Source organism: Cuculus canorus, chromosome 6 (genome assembly GCF_017976375.1).
Source record: "Cuculus canorus isolate bCucCan1 chromosome 6, bCucCan1.pri, whole genome shotgun sequence".
NCBI classification, from domain to species: domain Eukaryota; kingdom Metazoa; phylum Chordata; class Aves; order Cuculiformes; family Cuculidae; genus Cuculus; species Cuculus canorus.
The window spans coordinates 36,803,805-36,817,605 of NC_071406.1; the positions used below are offsets into that span (position 1 = coordinate 36,803,805).

Here is a 13,801-nt window from a genome sequence, read left to right on the forward strand (position 1 = left end):
TTTGTGTTTCCCACAGTTTTCCCTAAGAATATGCATCACACGCTCGTGAGACCCCACCTGGAGGACAGCGTTCACTTCTGGAATCCCCCACATAAGGATGCAGAAGTGTTGGAACAGGTCCAGAGGAGGCCATGGAGATGATCCGAGGGCTGGAGCACCTCCTGTACGAGGACAGGCTGAGAGTTGGGGTTGTCCAGTTTGGAGAGGAGAAGGCTCCAGGAAAGCTGGGGAGGGGCTCTGGATCAGAGAGGGCAGGGAGAGGATGTGGGGAATGGTCTGAAGCTGCAAGACGGGAGACTGAGATGAGATCTTAGGAAGAAATGTTTTGCTGTGAGGGTGGGGAGGCCCTGGCCCAGGGTGCCCAGAGCAGTGGTGGCTGCCCCATCCCTGGAGGGGTTCAAGGCCAGGTTGGATGGGGCTTGGAGCCCCTGATCCGGTGGGAGGTGTCCCTGCCCATGGCAGGGGGTGGGACTGGATGGGCTTCGAGGTCCCTTCCAACCCAAACCATTCTACGATTTTATGATTCTATGTCTCCAGGACCTTTCATAATCAGGAATTTAGAAGAAAAATGTGAGTAGAAACAGGGAAAAATACTTTCGGAGGCAACAATTCCAGTGTTATGTACCAGATGAAGCTAAAAGAATGACATCTGTGAGGGTATAATTTGTAATGTTTTTCAGCATGCTACTGTAGTTTAAATGCTTCCTTTCCTGCACCAAATGCACCCAACAGTTTCTGAGAGCAGCAGAAGAGGGGTCTATCCTCTGTGCAAAACCAGCAAACCTGTGAGTGAACCCCTGCACTGCTTTACGCCTGTATGAGATACTTCGCCCAAAAAGAGAAGTTTAAAGGCAGAAGATAATAGGCAGACATTACAGGCAGAACTGTCTTGCCTATTTTTGCATTGTGTAGCATTTTTCTTAATGTAAGACTTAAGTAGGTCAAATTAGTATTAAAATATCTTATTTGTAATGATGATTTTGCTAATGACTTCCACGATTACTTTAATCACTCTGACATCCTCTATATTAGACTTCAGATTTCTTGCATTTATATATTTATCTGGTTTCGCATTTATGCAGACCTTATTAAGGAGAAAGCTTCGGTTTGACTTCTTTAACATTGCTACTTATTAAAAAACCACCTTTAACACTTAGATTATCTACACCATAAAATAAAAATTCAAATTACTGTCACAAAATCTAATGGGATCACGTTGCATCAGTTCTCTGAAAAACTAAGGTTGTACTGCTCAGCCAATAAAGGTTTAAAGTATAAGCAGTAAAAGAAAGAAATCAGAATGAAAATGGGCAGTAAAACATTCTGAAGAGAAACATAGATTGTTGTCTTTCTTTCCTATGTAGAAGATCTGGGTGGCAGGAAGGCACACTGGAAGGGTGTGCAGCACGGGAATGAGTCCAAGGGCTTTCTATTTGCTTCAGCAGAAGGACATGATGGTGATGTTGAACGGAAAAAACCCTCCCAATACATAAAAGCTGCCTTTATATCCCAGCTTCCCTTTGGACTAAGAAGAGCGAGGGAAAAAAAATCATAGAGGAGGAAAACAGGGAACAAAGGAAGGTGACTGCCCTCTCACTAAAGAGAGCGGTCCCTTCAAAATGGCTCAGGTAAGGACAACATCTTATTACAAGTTTTTTCTTGTAGAAGTGCCGTTTTTGCACTCCAGAATAAGTGATACCATCAGGACAGGTAAATGTGCAAGATATTCCAGCTGTGTCCACCTGCTCTGGTCTACACAGTAGATTGGTCCTGAGCACCGCACCTCTGCAACATCACTTCTACAGCAGTTTGGAATATCACAAACTGCTGTCCTACCACTACTGGTCTAAGTTCAGCATCCCCAAATCCCACGAGGCCAGGAAATAGAACATTGCATTTAACAGTACCTGGCATCCTGCGTTCAATTCTGGAGTCCTCAGGACAGGAAGAGCACAGACCAGTTAGAGCGAGTCCAGAGGAGACCACAGAGATGATCCAAAGACTGGAGCACTTTCCATGCGAGGACAGGCTAGGAGAGGTGGGGATCTTCGCCCTGGATTAGAGAAGGCACCGGGGAGACCTTAGAGCAGCTTCCACCACCGAGAGGGGCTCCAAGAAAGCTGGAGAGGGGCACTTGATCAGGGAGGGCAGGGTTAAGACAAGGGAACAGTTTGAAGCTGCAAGAGGGGAGACTGAGATCTCAGGAAGAAATGTTTTGCTGTGAGGGTGGGGAGGCCCTGGCCCAGGTTGCCCAGAGCAGTGGTGGCTGCCCCATCCCTGGAGGTGTTCAAGGCCAGGTTGGATGGGGCTTGGAGCCCCTGATCCAGTGGGAGGTGTCCCTGCCCATGGCAGGCATGGGACTGGATGGGCTTTTGAGGTCCTTTCCAACTCAAACCACTCTATGATTCTGTGACTGTATGATACTCTTATTTTAATAACCCCGAGGCGGGTGTGGGGTGTCCCCAGGTAGTGCTCCAATCCAGAGCTGTCAGTTACCTGCCAGCACTTACTCACAGCAGAGTAGCGTCACGCTGCTTCTAAATGATGAAAGATTGCCTAATTCTTCCCCAACACGCTCACATACATCAGCAGAATGCAATCTGTGGGTGACAAGTGACAAAGAATCACAATGTTTTAAAGTAGTACTTCTTCCTGCAGGAGTCAGCTTCACTTGCCTGACTTGGGGACTGAAGGAAGGTGCTCCAGAGTACAGAAATAAATTGCAATTATCAACATTCTGGCAGAAATGATGTTCAACACAAACAATATTCTGATCTTTCCTTACCTGACAAGCAACAATAATATTCACACGCACGTTTTCCAAAGAATTACAATTCTTCCTTTAAAAAGACAACTCATTCCATTTTAAACAGATTTTGTTAATGACTTATTCCACCAAATAATATGATAATATCTACTTCTTCCCATGCTGTCAAAGAAGAGCCATCAAGCTATTTTGCAAAGCACTCTCAGGCAATGCACTTCCAAGGGGTTTTTAATGTCTCATGTCAGGTAATAAATATCTCTTTTTATCTCTGCTAAGTCAGAAAAGAAGCCAAATACCTCGACAAGACTGTATGATATTTGCAAACTTTGAAAAATAAATGACAACACGTAAATTGTACCTAAACAGAAGAACACGGCAATGCAGATAGAACAGATTGTTTTCAAGGTACAGCACTAAAAAAAGGCAAACTATTATTTCCTGGAAAAAAAAACAAAAATAAAGCTTTCTCAGTTCCTAATTACCTTGGGTCACGTTCGGATGGAAAGCATTTTATCTAATGTGGTGGCCTGGAAACAAACACAATGAATGGATTTTTTCCCTTTTCCCAGTCACAAAACTCACACAGACAGATTCATAGAATATGATTCCATGTCACACTCTTGGTTTCAGTGGGGGTTGAGTGTTGTTATCGGTTTCACTAGAATAGCTCTAAATTTAAAGCTGGACCATTAGCTCTCCAGCAATGACCCACATTTGTTTATCGTCATCATCATCCACAGAGAAAAGCCTTTTGAATACGCCACATGTAGAAACGACATGGGCTGGTCAGTAACCATTGGTTCATGTATCCTGCAGCCCGAGGATAAATTAGAAGCTTGGAATGATCAGAGCAGCCTGGGCTTGCTGAGATGATATCAAGAGTAGTCTAAAAAAGGTGTACAGTGCTTAAGAAATTAGTGAAACTAATTAAAATCCACGTTTGACTGATCCTTCCTCCAGAGCTCCTATTGTTATTCAAGCATTCACATCTCTTTGCCGACGCTGCTCTTTGGCCACGGTTCCAGGCTGCGCTGGATGATCTGCACTGATCCCTCAGACACATCCACAGCCCGTTTCCACTAACAGAAATCATGCGTGTCTTTGTCAGACAGACACATGATAAAAATGAAATATCTACAGGAACCCAAATAGCTGCACTTCATCTTTACATATTTCTGGTTATTAAAAAGTGCTGCAGAGAGTTCCCTGAACTCTGAGCTACTAAGATCCACATGTGGACTTATCAGTCTGCGACCAAGAAAAATACAACCACAGCATGCAGCATCTCACGTAAACTGATTAGATCTCCTGAAACATATTTAATTTGGCACATTGCAACCGAAATCAGACAGAGAGCTTCCAGACTTGAGCTGATGAGAAAATAGTTGGGGTAGGAGGCAGCATCCTCTACCAGTGCAAAGAGACCCCACTTCTCAGTCAGTTGTGTGGCGCAGAGTTTAAATATAACTAAGGCTTAGGATGTTCTACTACAAGGAAAGTCTATTAAAACGAAAGCAGCTCATTAACGAGTTATATTAGTCTGCAAAGGTATCCAGACTTCGACATTCGAATTGTGGAAGAGGTGAATTTGAAGGTCCTATCTGGAGTTCCCATTCCTCTCCTTCTGAAAATGGCTTAGTTTATAGGACAGGAAGATGTCGCAGACAGAATTGAATGAGTAACTATGTCAAGAACGAAATAAGGGATAAATAAGAAGCTGCTAGTAGTAGAAAACATTAGTCATCGGAGCCAAAATGCAACTCGTATAAGTCATGCCCTGCAGGGATAACAGACAAATGCACAGAGTCACGCCGAGATGGATGGTGTGAACAACTGAAAAAGGGAGTGGGAGAAAAGGTTCCTCAGCTGAATATTTCTACAAGACAGGTGTCAAGGAAAAAGGAAACTTTTTCTGCCTATTAAGCTTAGGATAAATCACGTTGTGAAAATAAGACAAGTAATTTGCTTCAGTTTTCAATAGGATAAAAAAAAAAGCAGGTGAGATAACGGAAATACAGGACAAACAGAAAAGGGTAGTATCATAACTGGACGATGAAAAAAAATGCGGAGCATCATAAGTCCAAGAATCTAGGCACAAAACTACAGATCCAGTAGCGAGTTTTTTTAACAAATGATCAAAATCATGGATACTTTCGAGGATGGAAACTGAAAATGTAAGCACTTGTGTTTAGATGGGAAGAGGAGCGGGATCCGGATCGTTTATACGGCTGTTTAACTATTGCCTTAGGATGTTGGAGCAGCTTTGCATTTCACAAAGAAAAGGATGTGGGGTTGCATCCTGTCAAGCACAGCTCGACTCTGATAAATACTGCACCAACGACTGTGTTGATAGTACGACTGTCGCCACGTGCTAATATCACACAATAATTTTACATTGTCCGTTTAGATTTTCTCTTGCAGGAGCCAATCCAACTGGCACACAGGAGGTAAATTGGCAAAAAGAGGTGTTGGTATGGTAAAAGCGCTGTGCTGGCAAACATTTTTAGCTGTATGCAAAACACTGAACACCGGTTTTAGGAAGAAAGTCAGATATTGAGGCAGGCTGTTCTATAAACTGCAAGGAAAACTGGGGTATAAAGGGGTTTTGTTGATTTTTTTTTTCCCTTCTGTAGGTGAGGGAATTATTTTATTTATTTAACTGGTGTTAAGCACGCAGCAAACCCACATGTTTATGGTATTAAAATAGGGCACGTATTTTCACACCACTCAATTTTCATTTTAAGAGGTTATTTTTCTATCAGAAAAAAAAAAGCAGAAGGAAAGCAGGAAGATGTGAACCCATCATCCAACATTCTATTCGAAGACAAGACTGAGGCTCCCCCAAAATCATTCCATTTCCGGGCACTTTCTTTCCTTGTTTTCCAATTTGAGCAAAGCAAAAGCTGTGGCTGGCAGAGCGCGCAGCACGGCTGCCCTTGCCACCCCACGTGAAATGCATTAAATAACAGAAATAATGTTTATTCGCAGGTTATTTCACAGCCATAAACTATTTTTCACTTAGATACAGGTGATCCAGTGGTAGATAAACAGTGACTCTTCCACTCACATGAAGAAGGCAGTTTTAGTAGCTGTTATAAAACTAATATTAGAATGATAGAATCACGGAATGGTTTGGGTGGGAAGGGAACTCATCCAGTTCCACCCCTGCCACAGGCAGGGACATCTCCCACGGGATAAGGGGCTCCAAGCCCCATCAAACCTGGCCTTGAACCCCTCCAACCACCACTGCTCTGGGCAACCTGTTCCAGGGCCTCCCCACCCTCAGCAGAAATTAATATTAAGTGTTTTATATAAGTTTCTGCAGATGACTCAAAGGACACTGCAGATTAGAAATTTCAGTGTGGATGGTTCACAAAGTAGCCACGGGCTTCTGTTTTGTCTTGAACACAGGCCGTCACCACTGATATTCTTCTGCTGTACCTCACAGACGCTTTTGATTCAGTGGAACGAAAATAAATATGCACAGCGTGGTTTTCCTGCTTAAATAAGAGCTGCTGCTTGCTGCATATCATTATTATGCCAAATTAAATAGGTTAAAGCGAAAAAAAACACCTCCAACTTAACCAAATATTAGGAATTAAGGCTGTCTGGGCTGCAGAGCCCCAGTTCCCTCCTCCCAGCCTGAAGAAGCAGCAGTGACAGCTTTGCCACAGTGTCATCCGCAAGCGGCTCCAGGCGCCAAGCGCTCCATCACTGCAGCGGATGGCGTGCATTTAACCTGAGAGATGAGAAGTTAAAGGAAACAGGGTGTGATGGAGCTGACAAAACATACAGCCGGAAAAAAACACTGAGATCATGATGAAAAAAAGGATATTATTCGATAGAAACCTTCACAAAGAACTGTGTTTTTCTAAAAAGAAAAACAAACCCAACCCAAACATGTATTGATAGATTTTAGCTTTACTGGCTAAACTAATCTACTGGTATTGAACCAGAGTTAAATTATTTATATTTAATATAGGTATCATATATATTTAATTTTAACATAATATATGATATATAACATATGATTTCAATATAACATATAATATATAATGTGTATATAATAGGTGATATATAATATGTAATATATAACATAATGTATAACATAAAACATATCATAAATAATATTTAATATAATGTATTTAATTAATTTATTTATATTTTATTTATTTATTTCATTCTTTTATTTATAGTTAATGGCCTCAAGCTGCGCCAGGGCAGGTTCAGATTAGACATCAGGAAAAATTTCTTCCCCAAAAGGGCTCTCAGGCCCCGGCAGAGGATGCCCAGAGCAGTTGTTGAGTCCCCATCCCTGGAGGGGTTTAAAGGCCAGACAGAAAAGGTGCTCGAGAATATGGTTTAAGAGTGGAGAGGTATGGTTGGACTCGATGATCTCAAAGGTCTTCTCCAGCCAACCAATGCTATGATATGCTATGATTCTATATGATTCTATAAATTAGTTTTAGCCGTGACTGGTACCTTTTAAATCCAGCCACTCCTCCCATGTTTCCTCTGTACAAAAGACAACTAAAAGTAAAAAAATACTCTTAGCAAATACTTCACATTTCTTGGGAAACCCCATCACAGATGAGGCCTTACCTTGGCTTCCTCCCAAACCACCACAAAAGCCTTTTTAAATGCAGCCAGGAGAAGCAGCTGTGCTTGGCTCATTTTTACCAGCCTGCAATGCTGACATGGTAAAGTTTTCCATCGCATCGGTGAGCACAGGCAGGGGAATTGGCAAGGAGTCCAGGGACACGGCCCTAAAGGTTATGAACGAACCTGCATTCGGCACTGCCAGAAGCAGGACGCCGGTACCCTGTCACATCGGCTGCGTTTGGGCTTTACCCAAGCGCTGTGCGGATGATTTCTGGGTTTTTCCTGTCTTGTATTTCACCAAGCTTCCATTAAGCTTAGAATTTGTATAGATGGCAGGAATCTCAGTTAGAGGGATCACAGGGTGGAAATAACTCGCTCCGTCTTATTATTTTAATAAGAATTACTTGAGAAGTTCTTTTTAGTACAATTATCATTGATGCATCTGCAAAGCTGCAGTAGCCTTAGTGGAAAAGCTGTTTCTAAAAGCACAATCTCTAAAAAAACACATTTTTATGGGACAATGTGTACCACAGCACGGACAGATCAGGACCAGATGATGCTTTTCTTCTTGATTTGCATTTTCCTAGCTCAAGGTGATGCTTTGTTACTGGCATTGATGACTCCAAGATCAGATGTGTTGTGAAAACTGAGTATTCGTGAGGTCAAGGGCATGAGATCTAAGCAGAAAAAGTAACTAAATAAATCTATGAAAATAGTATTCAGAGATATACAGTTACGGTCACAGATGCTTCTCCATTATTGCTCCTTTTATTCCCAGTTGGCCATGTTGTTGATTAAATAAAGCTGTGCATAAAGATCAGTTATGAAAGGTGCTACAGATAAACAGTCTATCAGTCCAGGAAGAGAATCTTAATAAATTGCAAATGCAATTTATTTTATATTAAACTTTAATCAGATTAGCTTATTTCCAGTACTGTACGCTAACAACTGGGGCCCACAGTCCCTCCCGTGACATTACTGTCACTGTCATCATGCTACTTGATTTATGTGATATTAAGCAGCAGTTGAAAGACAGACACATCAGAGATGCAACTGTCTCTAATAAGAGTTTTAAGAGAACTGAGTCATTTTTCAAATGCATTGCAACATTTCTCTCAGATCTTTCACTGTTGAAGCCTCAGAGGTAGAACACAAGCGGTAGATTCTTTAATTGCTTGCTTTGTCTCTTCTAGGAAAGGAAGCAATAAAAATCGCAGGCCTGTGGATAAACCCACTATCTCTCAATATTTGCCTGGATCTTTTTAGCTTCACTTCTATGACACCAGATTGAGTTTTGCCTTGTGACCATTTAGGGAGGCAAGAGAGCAAAAGCACTTCCCTGACGGAGCCAGCTGCTTCCACAGTGTCCTCAGTGTAGGCTGCTCCGACTCACCTTTTTGGATCCAACATCCACCAAAAACGCTTGACTCCAGGCATTACACTCAGTCCTACCTCAAAAAGCATTACAATAAAACCTTCAAGAGAAGAAAAAAAAAACAGAGAGAGAAAACCTTTGGACACAAGGAATTACACCTACAGTCACAGTAATTTCCTTCCTGACGCCAAGGCAACCACTGCTTCCACTTTCTTTTTCCCTTCCCCTGACTCAGTTTACTGGTTTTCTGACACCTTTAACACGACGTCCTTTCAACAGCCCCTCATTTCCCTGCACCGATGCACCATGCCTTTGCTATACAATCCTCTGGCTCTGTTCCAGCACCGGGAGGGGTAAAGCCCTTCGTTTGCTAAAGCCACCACACGGCCGCGGCAGTGTGAACACTCCCAGTTCCAGTCGTCTCTGCACAGGCTGCTATTCCAGATTAAAAGAGTTTTCAGTTTTCCAGAGATCTGGAAGAGTTTTCCAGATTAAAATTCAGTTTTCTAGTTATGTACAATCATTTTTCATGTGTGCCAGTGAATGCCAACATCACTATTTCCTCATGCAAGATGTTGTTGCTGTACCTGCACGTACAGAAGGATGTCTTGACCCCTACCCCTCCCCATTCTGACTCTCACCCCCAGACCTCAAAACATCTACAAAGAACACCAGTAGCAACATTTTTTCCCTATTCTATCCAACAGAAAAACTGTCACCCAGACAGAAAAGTGACTTATTTGACAGTTTAAACGTTGAGCTGGAAACATGACTCGGATCTCCAGAAGATGGATGCTTTACCCACATCTCACCAAAGGAGAAACAGGAGCAGGGGATTTTCCAGGCACCCCTTTCATCGCTCTGGATTCAGCGGGGGTCTGACAGACAATGCTTGTGAAAGTGGCTCTGGCCACGTGGCCACATCCATCAACACAGACCTTTTCCCCTCAGCAGAGCTTCAGCAGCTGCAGAGAAATTTCATGAAGGCAGTATATTATAAAAACACGGGTGTTACTAAAAGTAAGTGGATTTGTCTGAAAGTAAGCACATATTTCATGACAACAAGGCGCTATTTAAAGAACATTTCCTTCTGCGCTTACTTTCAAAAGAAGGGTATTATTTGTTTTATAATGTAGCTCAAAATACCTTTTTAAAATCCATAAGATACCCTGGAAGGTGACACGCTCACAATGAATAGCTTCTCCTTCAGATTAATTTTGGTTTTGTTCTCTAAGTGGAGCCCACAGCGGCAAGCTTTACACACAACTGAGGTACAAGTAGATGCTTTTAAATGAGGATTGTTGTCTTGCACAGCTCCGGAGCAATTTTAAGTCTGCTTTCTAAATATGGATGGCTGGGATTTAAAAAAGAAAGTCATACGCAATGTATCAAGACTATTTATGGAGGATAAGTACTATATGTAGTTAAATAGGTGAGGGACGTCATTCCTTTCCAAACCAAAATAACAGAAGCATTTATGTCAAGTTTTGGACTTATTTTCATACTCTTGGGTATTTTTTAGAAAGAAAGCTGGTTTCAAGTCATAATCAGTTAAATGTTTTAAAATATAATAATATAATGGCTGTATCACACTTTCTAAGTTGTGTTTAAAAAAAAACATTTCTCACCCTTGAAAGCCATATTTTAACTACGGGAACAGAGACATTGTGCCTTTAAGATACAGTGAATTTTTTTATCAGAAGCCTCCTGAAAGACACACAACCACAGAATGCCCTGAGTTGGAAGGGACCCACAAGGACCATGGAGTCCAGTTCATGTCCCTGCCCAGGACAACTCCAATATTCACACTGTGAGGCTGAGGGCGTTGGCCAAACCCTTCTGGAATATTGTCAGGCTCAGCACCGTGCCTGCTTCCCTGGGAGCTGTTCCAGGGCTCCACCACCCTCTGGGGGAAGAACCTTCTCCTAACGTCCAGGCTAACCTTCTCCTGGCATCTTTCTGTCATTCCCTCGGGTCCTACAGTGTGAGGAGAAATGCCGGCACCACTATGAGAGAGTTCCCTAGAGTGGATAAAACAGTTTCATTTACCTGAGTTGCCAGCTCCTGAGAAGAAAGGCTTCAGGACAACTTTAGAAACTCAGTTTTGCTGGTGTGCAAAGTAACTATTTTTAAAGAAATCTTTAGTTTGATGATCAAGTGCTCGTCGTTTTTATTAATCTTGCTGTTAATAACATTATCAATCTTTATCGAGGCTTATTATCTCTGTATCAATAAGACATTCTTAATTTTTATTATTCATTTTAAAGGGATAATGAAGTCTCTTACAAGTTGCATGGATGAAGAGAAACTCCCTGAAAAGTCCTCCTCCAAAAAGGTCACTCTTATCAGCAGCTCTTCTCTATACTTAAAACTGATTGTGGCATTCAGCAAGTTTCATTTTTCATCTAAATTATTCAGCACCTGTAGGAAGCTGTTCTGAAAGCCTTTTTCACAGCATGCAATGAAACATAAGTGGTACCTGGACGAATATTTGAAATGGCAAAGTTTCTAGGCAGCTGAACATCCAGCCAAAATTAGTGCCAAAAAGAAAAGCAGCTGGCTAAACTCACGGAAAAGTCAAGAAAAGCAGGCTTAGCAAGAAGAAAAATAGACTGCAAAATATGTATCAACTGCCATATTTTCAAGGGCACCTCTCCTCATAGTGATAAATCACTCACTTTATGGATTTTTGTTCTGTTTGCTGCTTGGTCTATGCTTATGCATAAAAGCATGCAGCCCTTTGGATGCTGATCTCCTCTATGCAGCCCATCCTCCTGGCCCTGCAGAAATTACTGCTGCTGCACTCCTCACCTCTAGGAATAAGGTCACACATCCCAAACAGTTCCATAGTCACTCAGCAGATGATGCCTATGCGAGCTGAGGTTGGATCTACCACTTGGGGTTCTCTAGAGAACAGCTTCTACGTGCCCAGTAGTTGATACCTCTTTGCTCAACTCTGGTTTCTAAGGGCAGTTATGACCAAGCGAAACATTGCAACTGATATGGTCAACGCCATAGAAGCAAGTGACAAGGTCCTCACAATGGTTGTGTCTAAAGCATAGAATAATGGAATGGTGTGGGTTGGAAGGGACCTCAAAGCCCTTCCAATTCCACCCCTGCCATGGGCCGGGACACCTCCCACTGGATGAGGGGCTCCAAGCCCCATCCAACCTGGCCCTGAACCCCTCCAGGGATGGGGCAGCCACAACGGGGTACAGGACCTGCTTCAAGGAAAGGAAATATCAGTAAAGAACTAGAGCATCAGAATGGGGGGCTGCCAAATTCCCACATGCGTTCTCATCCCCTAGACCCCACTTCAAACTGCAGCCGCACTCTGGAAGCCATCCCGATTTCTCTTAGGTAGGGATGCTACGCAGTGACATGTTGAGCAAGTCCCATCAGTGGGGAAGGATAAAACCAGGCAGATGAGTCGCACAATTCACAGCCCTCCCTGGAGGCTTTCAGAAGTGCCAGCGGAGGATGAACACCCGAGAGAAGGAATATTCCCTATGTGCTTACTGGGGAATATGCCTCACAATAGACGTTTCCTTAAAAAACAAGAGGTGTAGCTCCTAGAAGTACAGAAGTAAAATAGAAGTACTTCTATTGTAGGATATTTCCTATGGAAATCACGCACACATAACTTTGTTTTGAAATGGGAACTCAACTAGCCTTAGCCATAAAAAAAACAAATTGCGTTGTTCTTCCTGACGGAAGCGATAATCTGAATAAACTGGTTAGGATCCTTTCCCAAGATAAAAAGAAAATCTAATACTCATTATTAACAGTTCAATTTCCTTTATATTAGATTTCTAGCTAAAGCAATACCACAAAAACCCAAACCCCAAATAAACAGCAGCACAACTGATGAGCACGTACAGACACAAAATCAAAGTCAGCACCAGCTTATGTTGTGTTATCACAGCAAGGGGGGAGAAATTATATACCTGCACACATTAAATCTTCAAATCTCACTAAGCAAGCAAAAGAGATTCCTACAGCCTTTTAATCTCGCTGTCGTATTTGCATTGACTTCTTTTTGAAGCTCCTGTGAGAAAACGCAGAGATGAAAGATCAACTGGTGCTCTCGTGCAACTCTCGTGCAGGTAAGTGAGGATTATCGGACTTACTTTTGGCTTCGCAGGAAGTAATAGTGTGTGAAGCTTTTAAAAGCACCCGTTAGCCTGTGAGAGGCAGCACTGTAAATATTCTAGTCCCACTTTTAAGGAGTTATCTGATAAAAGTACACCACAATAAACTGCAATACGCCACAGAAAAAATAAGTTCAATTTATACCTAAAAAAACCCCAGACGCAATACAATTTGGTTTTATCTGCTAAACCAAAGGTATTGTGTCTTAAAAACTGGGGGGGGGAAGTCTTTTTACCTAAGTGAATAATAAACTTTTCTATGAACATTAATGTACTACTTTTCTTCTTATCAGCTGCCCTCTATACAACCTTCGTATGCTCCATAATACAACTAAGACTTCCGCAATAAGAGTAGGAATCACTGAATGACTTGACTTTACAGAACTGCCAAAATAAAATTACTTTATTTTATTAAATGCAGAACTTGTTCACCACAAATTATTTCATTTTAACATCAACTAGCACCTTGCATTGTGTCCCAATGAAATTTTCCTTCAATATTTTTGCTTATCGCATTTTTATGCAACATATGTTCCCAGTAAACAATTTGCTTGATCAGAAATATGCAAAATACTGGCAAATTTTCAAGTGTAAAATTAGAAATCATTTTAATTTCCTCAACGTGAGAAATGAAGTCCAGAAGTAATTCTGCATTTTGTTTTCTTTAAAAAAAAGGTATAAATAGTAATTAGAAACAGAAGTTACTTTCAAGGAGGAGGATAAAAGACACATATCATTAAACAGGCAAACACTTCATTTAGATGACTGAATAAACTCACCAGGTTTTAGCTCATACATTGAAAAACATGAATTTGTGCTATGGGTTCATCTGTAGAAAAAGAAAATAACATACAGAGTCCTCGTTATATTATGAATTGATTTTATAGCCGTTAATATAAAGGACTT

At 41.7% G+C, this 13,801-nt stretch overlaps 1 long non-coding RNA gene across 10 annotated transcripts in view; it reads right to left on the reverse strand.

The window, feature by feature from the left end:
• The window catches only part of LOC128852547 (uncharacterized), a 55,910-nt gene that overhangs the window by 25,618 nt on the left and 16,491 nt on the right, over positions 1 to 13,801 (reverse strand). For 8 of the 10 annotated variants that reach the window (XR_008450468.1, XR_008450465.1, XR_008450464.1 and 5 more), the window contains 7 exons: positions 13,675 to 13,724; positions 12,692 to 12,792; positions 9,891 to 10,098; positions 9,557 to 9,709; positions 8,763 to 8,844; positions 2,511 to 2,600; positions 1,908 to 2,053 (listed from right to left, as the gene is read on the reverse strand). This is a non-coding gene — a long non-coding RNA (uncharacterized LOC128852547). The remainder of the gene's footprint in view (positions 1 to 1,907; positions 2,054 to 2,510; positions 2,601 to 8,762; positions 8,845 to 9,556; positions 9,710 to 9,890; positions 10,099 to 12,691; positions 12,793 to 13,674; positions 13,725 to 13,801) is intronic. The other 2 variants (XR_008450467.1, XR_008450469.1) reach the window with 2 other exon arrangements.